Source organism: Sinohyriopsis cumingii, chromosome 11, assembly GCF_028554795.1.
Source record: "Sinohyriopsis cumingii isolate HCF-2022 chromosome 11, ASM2855479v2, whole genome shotgun sequence".
Lineage (NCBI taxonomy): Eukaryota > Metazoa > Mollusca > Bivalvia > Unionida > Unionidae > Sinohyriopsis > Sinohyriopsis cumingii.
This window is the reverse complement of record NC_142971.1, coordinates 100,022,272-100,037,053: the sequence shown is the minus strand read 5'-3', so window position 1 is coordinate 100,037,053 and position 14,782 is coordinate 100,022,272. Positions and strand designations below refer to the sequence as shown.

General features: G+C 35.7%; 3 non-coding genes across 3 annotated transcripts; all 3 read left to right on the top strand.

The window, feature by feature from the left end:
* The first annotated feature begins 3,540 nt into the window (after positions 1-3,540).
* Trnak-uuu (transfer RNA lysine (anticodon UUU)) lies at positions 3,541-3,613 on the top strand. The gene has a single exon. It is a non-coding gene; the product is annotated as a tRNA-Lys (tRNA).
* A 3,673-nt stretch (positions 3,614-7,286) lies between these two features.
* Positions 7,287-7,359, top strand: Trnak-uuu (transfer RNA lysine (anticodon UUU)). The gene has a single exon. It is a non-coding gene; the product is annotated as a tRNA-Lys (tRNA).
* Positions 7,360-11,031: 3,672 nt separating this feature from the next.
* Positions 11,032-11,104, top strand: Trnak-uuu (transfer RNA lysine (anticodon UUU)). Its single transcript has one exon. It is a non-coding gene; the product is annotated as a tRNA-Lys (tRNA).
* Positions 11,105-14,782: the final 3,678 nt, after the last annotated feature.

Below are 14,782 nucleotides of genomic sequence, written 5' to 3'. Positions count from 1 at the left end.
TTTGATATCCTCTTCTTCAAATTCATTAGCTTGTCAATGTCTTTCTGGTTTCGACACAGCCCTCATAAAGGTACTGATTATGGTAGTGACCCTGTATGTACCCATCCAGATAAAAAGTGAATGAAATATGTAAGTTCATTTACATATTCTATATACTTCTATTGAAGCCTTTTGTTTTGTAATTCAATAGTGTTGGGATTTTTCTATCCTATCCTTGTACTGGTGTATATTTTTGTTTGTTATCTAATATTTTCGAGCTCTAAGCGCTTTAACGTCTCAGGCGCTGTACTAAATCCACATAATTATTATTATTATTATTATTATTATTATTATTATTATTATTATTATTATTATTATTATCAATTGTGGCAATTTCCAAAATAATGATAAATAATTCATCCCAATTATTTCTTCATTTTGATTTTGCAACCAGAATTGTAAGTCAGCAAAAATTCATTTTTAGGACTAACATATTTCTTTCTTTGCTTTTTTTTTTTTTGGTCATTTTTTTTTTTTATGTTCTTTTTTTTTTTCTTTTAACCATTGATATCACCTCACCGGATTGCGCGATCCTTTTGGCCACTGCTTTCGAATGTCCGATAGCCCGTAATCATACTTCCCACAAAACTGTGAACCCATTATTGTAACCTTCATGACTTGATCTAAGATAGGTTTCTTTCACATATGTACGGTGCAGTTTTTATTTTCTCCACGTTGCAAAGTTTCATCTAACTCATCAGAACAGGAAAGAACTGACAGTACCTTGCAGTGCTAGTCTCTTTTCTTCTCTTCAATTTAAGACATATTAACTTTTAGTCGCAGATTTTAAAATTCCTTTGAGATTTGTGTTACATTGCGAATTATATATTATGTTATTGTTTGAATCGTAAGATTAATGCATTTAATTCTCAAACGATGCATTGCATTCTTTAGCTTACTTAAATCGAGAACTATTATCAAAACTCGCAATTGATAAATCATTTTAAAAAGATCCATATTTTCATTCATTTAGATTGAGCATCCGAAGCTGGACGGCAATTTTAAGACTTAGTATTTTAATTTTAAGACTTAGTATTTTCACCAATACAATCATCGCATTCTATACCGCGATGTTGTGACCACCGAATTCAGGTGTCCGAGAGGCGGTGATCGTACCTCCATTAAAACCGTGAACACATCCTGCATGCATATCTCATGCAGTTATTGTTGATTGAACCGAGAAGTCTTTATACGTCTTCACGGTGCATTCTTCGTTTTGTCTCCGTTACAACGTTTGAGTAAACTCTTTAGAACACGAAACAACTGATAGTAGCTTGCAGTGGTAGTGTCTCATTACTTTAAACATATTGTCTGTTAGGTGGAGCTTTTAGACTGGCGTTGACTTTTGTGCTTCTGTCCGTATTTTTAATAATATTCGTATCATAATATGAATGCATTCAATTTGCATATGATATAGTGGATGCGTTAGATTTACTGGAATCAAGAAGAAATGCTGACAGAATGATCAACATATCTTAGAGTTGATTAAATTGGGTACTCTATCCCGTTCGCATGGACATGTGGATACGCTCTCATTTAGGGACATTTTAGGAAAGGAGAGAAATACTTGCAGGTATATCTATATTCATTTTGACAACAATTGAAAATCAGTGGAAGCTAAATCATAACCACCTACCCTCGGACTTTCACCCATGACCCTTAGATTAAATGTCGGATGCTCTAGCGACTGAGATTGGGGCACTACTCATCCAAATTCTGTCAGTTTGTCAGTCTCGGATTTTGCTGCGTAGCCCTTTCCATTACATATTTAAAGGGCGCGGCCATGTTTGTATCACATGACGTTTAGCACTTATGGTGCAGATAGATGCCCAGAGCTCGGTTCAAACGAAAATGCTTTTCTTTACATTTCACGTTAATATCATTTAATTGCACAAGTCTTTGGAATTAAGAGTTTTTTGTTATGAAAACAAAATTCAGTAAATGCGTCCCCCACTGCTGCCATCATATTTGCATTTCCAGTAATGCTGCATATTAGTTCGTTAACTGAGAAATGAATGAGTCATAATTACCCAATAGTATTACGAATCTATGGTCATACACTAAAAAACAAACATAAGCAAAACCAAAACGGTTTCTAATACTGAACAAATAATTCAGTTAACAAAATTGTAAAATGAAAATATAAGAGGGACTTACAGCATTATGAATTGCATCCAAAATCATCCCAAAATGTTATCTTCAAGTCCAAAGGAATAGAATGTTCCGAATAAAATCTACATCCTCAAATGCATTGGTCTACCAACAGTTCTGATATATCACAATGGCATTTTCAAGAATTCTTTAGAAATAATTCACAATAGGCCAAAAATAATATTTTAACCCACGTAGCATTTTGTGGCTCCAATGAATAATTCAAACAAATGTTTGCTTCCAAATAATATCTAAACACAACAATAAATATACCTGAAGAATAATGTTACAAGAAGAACATACAAAATATGACTGACCAAATAGTCCAACTCCACGTACTTAAATACAGACAATAAGGAGTGAAAACTCATTAGCTACTACTCACTACGTGACAATGAACAAATATCCCTAAAAGCTACGGTGGCCTAGTAATTACAGCGTACGCCTCGGATGCGGGAGTTCGTGGGATCGATCCCCGGCCGAGTCATACCAAAGACTTACAAATATGGTACTAAGAGCTGCCTTGCTTGGGGCTCAGCATTAAGACGTTAGTGTTAGGACTGGTCGGCCGGATCTCAGGATAAAGTGACTGGGTGGGACATCATGCCACATGTCTGCGGCATGATGCCCCAGTGCTAGCCATCACTATAAACTGCCACACTGCAGACATTGTAGCGATATGACTGAAAAATTCTTAAAAGCTACCTTAAAAATACAAATCACATGCACACACAAACACACACACACACACACACACACACACAAATCTCCCATGTCGTAGAAATAAAACCACCACATCTAACACAACACCTTCCGTATTTATGTATTTTCTCCTGTACCGATCCATAGAAGAAAATCACAAATATGTATAGAGAACAATTAATTGGAAGCAAGTTTATCAACTTACAGGTACTATTTAATTGATTATGTAGTGTGTAATCATTGCTTTCTCTGGAAACAAAAAAATGTCAAGATAGGTGATTTTCACATGTGTAATTAACTGAGAGAAATTAAGGAAAGAATGCGAAGATTTTAGAGAAGAGCAGAAGGATAGTGTTTGTGTTGTCCGGACTGTAAAATCATAACTGTTAACACAAAGAAACAATGACTAGTCTTAACTTTAGCAACTTGCTCGGCTAATGACACATTTGTGCATTTCCTTATGCAGCAAAATTTAAATTCCTCCGTGAATGGTTGATTGCCATATAAACTGGATTATTGTTTCCATAAGGGGCTAACATCTAAGATCCAATCAATCCTGGACGCTAGCTATGTGAAATTGATGAGATAACGATTAACCATGTTGCGCATAACTACCCGAGCCAACATTCGACCATGCATTAACAAGTAGCCCGCCTAGCTCAGTCGGTAGAGCATCAGACTTTTAATCTGAGGGTCGTGAGTTCGAGTCCCACGGTGGGCGTACAATTTTTAATACCATTACAAATTTATACTACACTTTGTACACGCGTCTATTTGGCTACAAATAGGTGTGATGGTAAATGTCCCACAGAAACGTTTTCTTTTCTCATATAATCATTTTTATGTTGAATTTTGATATCCTCTTCTTCAAATTCATTAGCTTGTCAATGTCTTTCTGGTTTCGACACAGCCCTCATAAAGGTACTGATTATGGTAGTGACCCTGTATGTACCCATCCAGATAAAAAGTGAATGAAATATGTAAGTTCATTTACATATTCTATATACTTCTATTGAAGCCTTTTGTTTTGTAATTCAATAGTGTTGGGATTTTTCTATCCTATCCTTGTACTGGTGTATATTTTTGTTTGTTATCTAATATTTTCGAGCTCTAAGCGCTTTAACGTCTCAGGCGCTGTACTAAATCCACATAATTATTATTATTATTATTATTATTATTATTATTATTATTATTATTATTATTATCAATTGTGGCAATTTCCAAAATAATGATAAATAATTCATCCCAATTATTTCTTCATTTTGATTTTCCAACCAGAATTGTAAGTCAGCAAAAATTCATTTTTAGGACTAACATATTTCTTTCTTTGCTTTTGTTTTTTTTTGGTCATTTTTTTTTTTATGTTCTTTTTTTTTTTTCTTTTAACCATTGATATCACCTCACCGGATTGCGCGATCCTTTTGGCCACTGCTTTCGAATGTCCGATAGCCCGTAATCATACTTCCCACAAAACTGTGAACCCATTATTGTAACCTTCATGACTTGATCTAAGATAGGTTTCTTTCACATATGTACGGTGCAGTTTTTATTTTCTCCACGTTGCAAAGTTTCATCTAACTCATCAGAACAGGAAAGAACTGACAGTACCTTGCAGTGCTAGTCTCTTTTCTTCTCTTCAATTTAAGACATATTAACTTTTAGTCGCAGATTTTAAAATTCCTTTGAGATTTGTGTTACATTGCGAATTATATATTATGTTATTGTTTGAATCGTAAGATTAATGCATTTAATTCTCAAACGATGCATTGCATTCTTTAGCTTACTTAAATCGAGAACTATTATCAAGACTCGCAATTGATAAATCATTTTAAAAAGATCCATATTTTCATTCATTTAGATTGAGCATCCGAAGCTGGACGGCAATTTTAAGACTTAGTATTTTAATTTTAAGACTTAGTATTTTCACCAATACAATCATCGCATTCTATACCGCGATGTTGTGACCACCGAATTCAGGTGTCCGAGAGGCGGTGATCGTACCTCCATTAAAACCGTGAACACATCCTGCATGCATATCTCATGCAGTTATTGTTGATTGAACCGAGAAGTCTTTATACGTCTTCACGGTGCATTCTTCGTTTTGTCTCCGTTACAACGTTTGAGTAAACTCTTTAGAACACGAAACAACTGATAGTAGCTTGCAGTGGTAGTGTCTCATTACTTTAAACATATTGTCTGTTAGGTGGAGCTTTTAGACTGGCATTGACTTTTGTGCTTCTGTCCGTATTTTTAATAATATTCGTATCATAATATGAATGCATTCAATTTGCATATGATATAGTGGATGCGTTAGATTTACTGGAATCAAGAAGAAATGCTGACAGAATGATCAACATATCTTAGAGTTGATTAAATTGGGTACTCTATCCCGTTCGCATGGACATGTGGATACGCTCTCATTTAGGGACATTTTAGGAAAGGAGAGAAATACTTGCAGGTATATCTATATTCATTTTGACAACAATTGAAAATCAGTGGAAGCTAAATCATAACCACCTACCCTCGGACTTTCACCCATGACCCTTAGATTAAATGTCGGATGCTCTAGCGACTGAGATTGGGGCACTACTCATCCAAATTCTGTCAGTTTGTCAGTCTCAAATTTTGCTGCGTAGCCCTTTCCATTACATATTTAAAGGGCGCGGCCATGTTTGTATCACATGACGTTTAGCACTTATGGTGCAGATAGATGCCCAGAGCTCGGTTCAAACGAAAATGCTTTTCTTTACATTTCACGTTAATATCATTTAATTGCACAAGTCTTTGGAATTAAGAGTTTTTTGTTATGAAAACAAAATTCAGTAAATGCGTCCCCCACTGCTGCCATCATATTTGCATTTCCAGTAATGCTGCATATTAGTTCGTTAACTGAGAAATGAATGAGTCATAATAACCCAATAGTATTACGAATCTATGGTCATACACTAAAAAACAAACATAAGCAAAACCAAAACGGTTTCTAATACTGAACAAATAATTCAGTTAACAAAATTGTAAAATGAAAATATAAGAGGGACTTACAGCATTATGAATTGCATCCAAAATCATCCCAAAATGTTATCTTCAAGTCCAAAGGAATAGAATGTTCCGAATAAAATCTTCATCCTCAAATGCATTGGTCTACCAACAGTTCTGATATATCACAATGGCATTTTCAAGAATTCTTTAAAAAATAATTCACAATAGGCCAAAAATAATATTTTAACCCACGTAGCATTTTGTGGCTCCAATGAATAATTCAAACAAATGTTTGCTTCCAAATAATATCTAAACACAACAATAAATATACCTGAAGAATAATGTTACAAGAAGAACATACAAAATATCACTGACCAAATAGTCCAACTCCACGTACTTAAATACAGACAATAAGGAGTGAAAACTCATTAGCTACTACTCACTACGTGACAATGAACAAATATCCCTAAAACCTCCGGTGGCCTAGTAATTACAGCGTACGCCTCGGATGCGGGAGTTCGTGGGATCGATCCCCGGCCGAGTCATACCAAAGACTTACAAATATGGTACTAAGAGCTGCCTTGCTTGGGGCTCAGCATTAAGAGGTTAGTGTTAGGACTGGTCGGCCGGATCTCAGGATAAAGTGACTGGGTGGGACATCATGCCACATGTCTGCGGCATGATGCCCCAGTGCTAGCCATCACTATAAACTGCCACACTGCAGACATTGTAGCTATATGACTGAAAAATTCAGAAAAGCTACCTTAAAAATACAAATCACATGCACACACAAACACACACACACACACACACACACACACACACACACAAATCTCCCATGTCGTAGAAATAAAACCACCACATCTAACACAACACCTTCCGTATTTATGTATTTTCTCCTGTACCGATCCATAGAAGAAAATCACAAATATGTATAGAGAACAATTAATTGGAAGCAAGTTTATCAACTTACAGGTACTATTTAATTGATTATGTAGTGTGTAAGCATTGCTTTCTCTGGAAACAAAAAATTTCAAGATAGGTGATTTTCACATGTGTAATTAACTGAGAGAAATTGAGGAAAGAATGCGAAGATTTAAGAGAAGAGCAGAAGGATAGTGTTTGTGTTGTCCGGACTGTAAAATCATAACTGTTAACACAAAGAAACAATGACTAGTCTTAACTTTAGCAACTTGCTCGGCTAATGACACATTTGTGCATTTCCTTATGCAGCAAAATTTAAATTCCTCCGTGAATGGTTGATTGCCATATAAACTGGATTATTGTTTCCATAAGGGGCTAACATCTAAGATCCAATCAATCTTAGACGCTAGCTATGTGAAATTGATGAGATAACGATTAACCATGTTGCGCATAACTACCCGAGCCAACATTCGACCATGCATTAACAAGTAGCCCGCCTAGCTCAGTCGGTAGAGCATCAGACTTTTAATCTGAGGGTCGTGAGTTCGAGTCCCACGGTGGGCGTATAATTTTTAATACCATTACAAATTTATACTACACTTTGTACACGCGTCTATTTGGCTACAAATAGGTGTGATGGTAAATGTCCCACAGAAACGTTTTCTTTTCTCATATAATCATTTTTATGTTGAATTTTGATATCCTCTTCTTCAAATTCATTAGCTTGTCAATGTCTTTCTGGTTTCGACACAGCCCTCATAAAGGTACTGATTATGGTAGTGACCCTGTATGTACCCATCCAGATAAAAAGTGAATGAAATATGTAAGTTCATTTACATATTCTATATACTTCTATTGAAGCCTTTTGTTTTGTAATTCAATAGTGTTGGGATTTTTCTATCCTATCCTTGTACTGGTGTATATTTTTGTTTGTTATCTAATATTTTCGAGCTCTTAGCGCTTTAACGTCTCAGGCGCTGTACTAAGTCCACATAATTATTATTATTATTATTATCATTATTATTATTATTATTATTATTATTATAAATTGTGGCAATTTCCAAAATAATGATAAATAATTCATCCCAATTATGTCCTCCTTTTGATTTTGCAACTAAAATTGTAAGTCAGCAAAAATTCATTTTTAGGACTAACATATTTCTTTCTTTGCTTTTTTTTTTTTTTTTTGGTCATTTTTCCTTTTTTTTTTTTGTTCTTCTTTTTTTGTTTTAACCATTGATATCACCTCACCGGATTGCGCGATCCTTTTGGCCACTGCTTTCGAATGTCCGATAGCCCGTAATCATACTTCCCACAAAACTGTGAACTCATTATTGTAACCTTCATGACTTGATCTAAGATAGGTTTCTTTCACATATGTACGGTGCAGTTTTTATTTTCTCCACGTTGCAAAGTTTCATCTAACTCATCAGAACAGGAAAGAACTGACAGTACCTTGCAGTGCTAGTCTCTTTTCTTCTCTTCAATTTAAGACATATTAACTTTTAGTCGCAGATTTTAAAATTCTTTTGAGATTTGTGCTACATTGCGAATTATATATTATGTTATTGTTTGAATCGTAAGATTAATGCATTTAATTCTCAAACGATGCATTGCATTCTTTAGCTTACTTAAATCGAGAACTATTATCAAAACTCGCAATTGATAAATCATTTTAAAAAGATCCATATTTTCATTCATTTAGATTGAGCATCCGAAACTGGACGGCAATTTTAAGACTTAGTATTTTAATTTTAAGACTTAGTATTTTCACCAATACAATCATCGCATTCTATACCGCGATGTTGTGACCACCGAATTCAGGTGTCCGAGAGGCGGTGATCGTACCTCCATTAAAACCGTGAACACATCCTGCATGCATATCTCATGCAGTTATTGTTGATTGAACCGAGAAGTCTTTATACGTCTTCACGGTGCATTCTTCGTTTTGTCTCCGTTACAACGTTTGAGTAAACTCTTTAGAACACGAAACAACTGATAGTAGCTTGCAGTGGTAGTGTCTCATTACTTTAAACATATTGTCTGTTAGGTGGAGCTTTTAGACTGGCGTTGACTTTTGTGCTTCTGTCCGTATTTTTAATAATATTCGTATCATAATATGAATGCATTCAATTTGCATATGATATAGTGGATGCGTTAGATTTACTGGAATCAAGAAGAAATGCTGACAGAATGATCAACATATCTTAGAGTTGATTAAATTGGGTACTCTATCCCGTTCGCATGGACATGTGGATACGCTCTCATTTAGGGACATTTTAGGAAAGGAGAGAAATACTTGCAGGTATATCTATATTCATTTTGACAACAATTGAAAATCAGTGGAAGCTAAATCATAACCACCTACCCTCGGACTTTCACCCATGACCCTTAGATTAAATGTCGGATGCTCTAGCGACTGAGATTGGGGCACTACTCATCCAAATTCTGTCAGTTTGTCAGTCTCGGATTTTGCTGCGTAGCCCTTTCCATTACATATTTAAAGGGCGCGGCCATGTTTGTATCACATGACGTTTAGCACTTATGGTGCAGATAGATGCCCAGAGCTCGGTTCAAACGAAAATGCTTTTCTTTACATTTCACGTTAATATCATTTAATTGCACAAGTCTTTGGAATTAAGAGTTTTTTGTTATGAAAACAAAATTCAGTAAATGCGTCCCCCACTGCTGCCATCATATTTGCATTTCCAGTAATGCTGCATATTAGTTCGTTAACTGAGAAATGAATGAGTCATAATTACCCAATAGTATTACGAATCTATGGTCATACACTAAAAAACAAACATAAGCAAAACCAAAACGGTTTCTAATACTGAACAAATAATTCAGTTAACAAAATTGTAAAATGAAAATATAAGAGGGACTTACAGCATTATGAATTGCATCCAAAATCATCCCAAAATGTTATCTTCAAGTCCAAAGGAATAGAATGTTCCGAATAAAATCTACATCCTCAAATGCATTGGTCTACCAACAGTTCTGATATATCACAATGGCATTTTCAAGAATTCTTTAGAAATAATTCACAATAGGCCAAAAATAATATTTTAACCCACATAGCATTTTGTGGCTCCAATGAATAATTCAAACAAATGTTTGCTTCCAAATAATATCTAAACACAACAATAAATATACCTGAAGAATAATGTTACAAGAAGAACATACAAAATATGACTGACCAAATAGTCCAACTCCACGTACTTAAATACAGACAATAAGGAGTGAAAACTCATTAGCTACTACTCACTACGTGACAATGAACAAATATCCCTAAAAGCTCCGGTGGCCTAGTAATAACAGCGTACGCCTCGGATGCGGGAGTTCGTGGGATCGATCCCCGGCCGAGTCATACCAAAGACTTACAAATATGGTACTAACAGCTGCCTCGCTTGGGGCTCAGCATTAAGAGGTTAGTGTTAGGACTGGTCGGAGGGATCTCAGGATAAAGTGACTGGGTGGGACATCATGCCACATGTCTGCGGCATGATGCCCCAGTGCTAGCCATCACTATAAACTGCCACACTGCAGACATCGTAGTGATATGACTGAAAAATTCTTAAAAGCTACCTTAAAAATACAAATCACATGCACACACAAACACACACACACACACACACACACACACACACAAATCTCCCATGTCGTAGAAATAAAACCACCACATCTAACACAACACCTTCCGTATTTATGTATTTTCTCCTGTACCGATCCATAGAAGAAAATCACAAATATGTATAGAGAACAATTAATTGGAAGCAAGTTTATCAACTTACAGGTACTATTTAATTGATTATGTAGTGTGTAAGCATTGCTTTCTCTGGAAACAAAAAATTTCAAGATAGGTGATTTTCACATGTGTAATTAACTGAGAGAAATTAAGGAAAGAATGCGAAGATTTAAGAGAAGAGCAGAAGGATAGTGTTTGTGTTGTCCGGACTGTAAAATCATAACTGTTAACACAAAGAAACAATGACTAGTCTTAACTTTAGCAACTTGCTCGGCTAATGACACATTTGTGCATTTCCTTATGCAGCAAAATTTAAATTCCTCCGTGAATGGTTGATTGCCATATAAACTGGATTATTGTTTCCATAAGGGGCTAACATCTAAGATCCAATCAATCTTAGACGCTAGCTATGTGAAATTGATGAGATAACGATTAACCATGTTGCGCATAACTACCCGAGCCAACATTCGACCATGCATTAACAAGTAGCCCGCCTAGCTCAGTCGGTAGAGCATCAGACTTTTAATCTGAGGGTCGTGAGTTCGAGTCCCACGGTGGGCGTATAATTTTTAATACCATTACAAATTTATACTACACTTTGTACACGCGTCTATTTGGCTACAAATAGGTGTGATGGTAAATGTCCCACAGAAACGTTTTCTTTTCTCATATAATCATTTTTATGTTGAATTTTGATATCCTCTTCTTCAAATTCATTAGCTTGTCAATGTCTTTCTGGTTTCGACACAGCCCTCATAAAGGTACTGATTATGGTAGTGACCCTGTATGTACCCATCCAGATAAAAAGTGAATGAAATATGTAAGTTCATTTACATATTCTATATACTTCTATTGAAGCCTTTTGTTTTGTAATTCAATAGTGTTGGGATTTTTCTATCCTATCCTTGTACTGGTGTATATTTTTGTTTGTTATCTAATATTTTCGAGCTCTTAGCGCTTTAACGTCTCAGGCGCTGTACTAAGTCCACATAATTATTATTATTATTATTATTATTATTATTATTATTATTATTATTATTATTATTATTATCAATTGTGGCAATTTCCAAAATAATGATAAATAATTCATCCCAATTATGTCTTCATTTTGATTTTGCAACTAAAATTGTAAGTCAGCAAAAATTCATTTTTAGGACTAACATATTTCTTTCTTTGCTTTTTTTTTTTTTTTTGGTCATTTTTCTTTTTTTTTTTGTTCTTCTTTTTTTGTTTTAACCATTGATATCACCTCACCGGATTGCGCGATCCTTTTGGCCACTGCTTTCGAATGTCCGATAACCCGTAATCATACTTCCCACAAAACTGTGAACTCATTATTGTAACCTTCATGACTTGATCTAAGATAGGTTTCTTTCACATATGTACGGTGCAGTTTTTATTTTCTCCACGTTGCAAAGTTTCATCTAACTCATCAGAACAGGAAAGAACTGACAGTACCTTGCAGTGCTAGTCTCTTTTCTTCTCTTCAATTTAAGACATATTAACTTTTAGTCGCAGATTTTAAAATTCTTTTGAGATTTGTGCTACATTGCGAATTATATATTATGTTATTGTTTGAATCGTAAGATTAATGCATTTAATTCTCAAACGATGCATTGCATTCTTTAGCTTACTTAAATCGAGAACTATTATCAAAACTCGCAATTGATAAATCATTTTAAAAAGATCCATATTTTCATTCATTTAGATTGAGCATCCGAAACTGGACGGCAATTTTAAGACTTAGTATTTTAATTTTAAGACTTAGTATTTTCACCAATACAATCATCGCATTCTATACCGCGACGTTGTGACCACCGAATTCAGGTGTCCGAGAGGCGGTGATCGTACCTCCATTAAAACCGTGAACACATCCTGTATGCATATCTCATGCAGTTATTGTTGATTGAACCGAGAAGTCTTTATACGTCTTCACGGTGCATTCTTCGTTTTGTCTCCGTTACAACGTTTGAGTAAACTCTTTAGAACACGAAACAACTGATAGTAGCTTGCAGTGGTAGTGTCTCATTACTTTAAACATATTGTCTGTTAGGTGGAGCTTTTAGACTGGCGTTGACTTTTGTGCTTCTGTCCGTATTTTTAATAATATTCGTATCATAATATGAATGCATTCAATTTGCATATGATATAGTGGATGCGTTAGATTTACTGGAATCAAGAAGAAATGCTGACAGAATGATCAACATATCTTAGAGTTGATTAAATTGGGTACTCTATCCCGTTCGCATGGACATGTGGATACGCTCTCATTTAGGGACATTTTAGGAAAGGAGAGAAATACTTGCAGGTATATCTATATTCATTTTGACAACAATTGAAAATCAGTGGAAGCTAAATCATAACCACCTACCCTCGGACTTTCACCCATGACCCTTAGATTAAATGTCGGATGCTCTAGCGACTGAGATTGGGGCACTATTCATCCAAATTCTGTCAGTTTGTCAGTCTCGGATTTTGCTGCGTAGCCCTTTCCATTACATATTTAAAGGGCGCGGCCATGTTTGTATCACATGACGTTTAGCACTTATGGTGCAGATAGATGCCCAGAGCTCGGTTCAAACGAAAATGCTTTTCTTTACATTTCACGTTAATATCATTTAATTGCACAAGTCTTTGGAATTAAGAGTTTTTTGTTATGAAAACAAAATTCAGTAAATGCGTCCCCCACTGCTGCCATCATATTTGCATTTCCAGTAATGCTGCATATTAGTTCGTTAACTGAGAAATGAATGAGTCATAATTACCCAATAGTATTACGAATCTATGGTCATACACTAAAAAACAAACATAAGCAAAACCAAAACGGTTTCTAATACTGAACAAATAATTCAGTTAACAAAATTGTAAAATGAAAATATAAGAGGGACTTACAGCATTATGAATTGCATCCAAAATCATCCCAAAATGTTATCTTCAAGTCCAAAGGAATAGAATGTTCCGAATAAAATCTACATCCTCAAATGCATTGGTCTACCAACAGTTCTGATATATCACAATGGCATTTTCAAGAATTCTTTAGAAATAATTCACAATAGGCCAAAAATAATATTTTAACCCACATAGCATTTTGTGGCTCCAATGAATAATTCAAACAAATGTTTGCTTCCAAATAATATCTAAACACAACAATAAATATACCTGAAGAATAATGTTACAAGAAGAACATACAAAATATGACTGACCAAATAGTCCAACTCCACGTACTTAAATACAGACAATAAGGAGTGAAAACTCATTAGCTACTACTCACTACGTGACAATGAACAAATATCCCTAAAAGCTCCGGTGGCCTAGTAATAACAGCGTACGCCTCGGATGCGGGAGTAGCAGCAGAGGGGGCGAATCGGACATTTTGTCCAATCGTTATTTTGCTTAATTATTACTTTCTGCACTCAACGATCTAGTGTCGTCAGCGCCTGGTAAAAAAAAAACGACGTCGGTCCATCCTACACGATGGTGACGTCATTTGGTTTAATTAACACCTTCTGCGCGCCGATCCCCAGCGTCGTCAGCGTCCGGTAAGCACATCGACGACCGCGTCGATGTCATCGCCCCCCCCTGCTGCTATGATCTTACAAACAGAGTGATCACTAACTCCTCCTCTTGCAGATCAATTAGGTTATTTGACTGATCGGTAAGTCTGAAATTAATTCTCGTTAAAAACCGATCATGGCATCGCATATAGACCGGATTAATCGGACTCTCAATGATCAAAAATCCCGGAGGGGCTGTTGGTGAAAACGAATAAAGGATATACCCCTGTTGAGCTTGATTTGATTGCTTGGTATCCACCTGATAACTCCCTTCGATAACATCACACACTAGATTGATCGCTATCACTGATGCGATATTTACCTTGTACGGGGCAATATGCCTACCACCATCTCCGTTATCGTGTCTGAGGATAGTTGATGGGGGGGTGTCCGCGGGTGGATTCTCAGGCCATCCTAGTATGGTTCTTATTGAACTGTTATAAATATCAACCATATACCCCGGTGTGCTTATTTCAATCGTCGACGATAACGTCGGTTCATGAACCGTAATAGCGATTTTTGATTCCTTTCCTGTGATCGATTTTATCCTGCGTTGAAATTCTTTATTGATTTGCTCTATTTGGTATGACCCAGTTGGTATTGTAACCTCCTCCCAGTTTGGGGTCCCATCGGGTTTATTTGTCCGTGCAAAAACCAGCGAGTTATTAGGTTGTTGTCCGTTAAA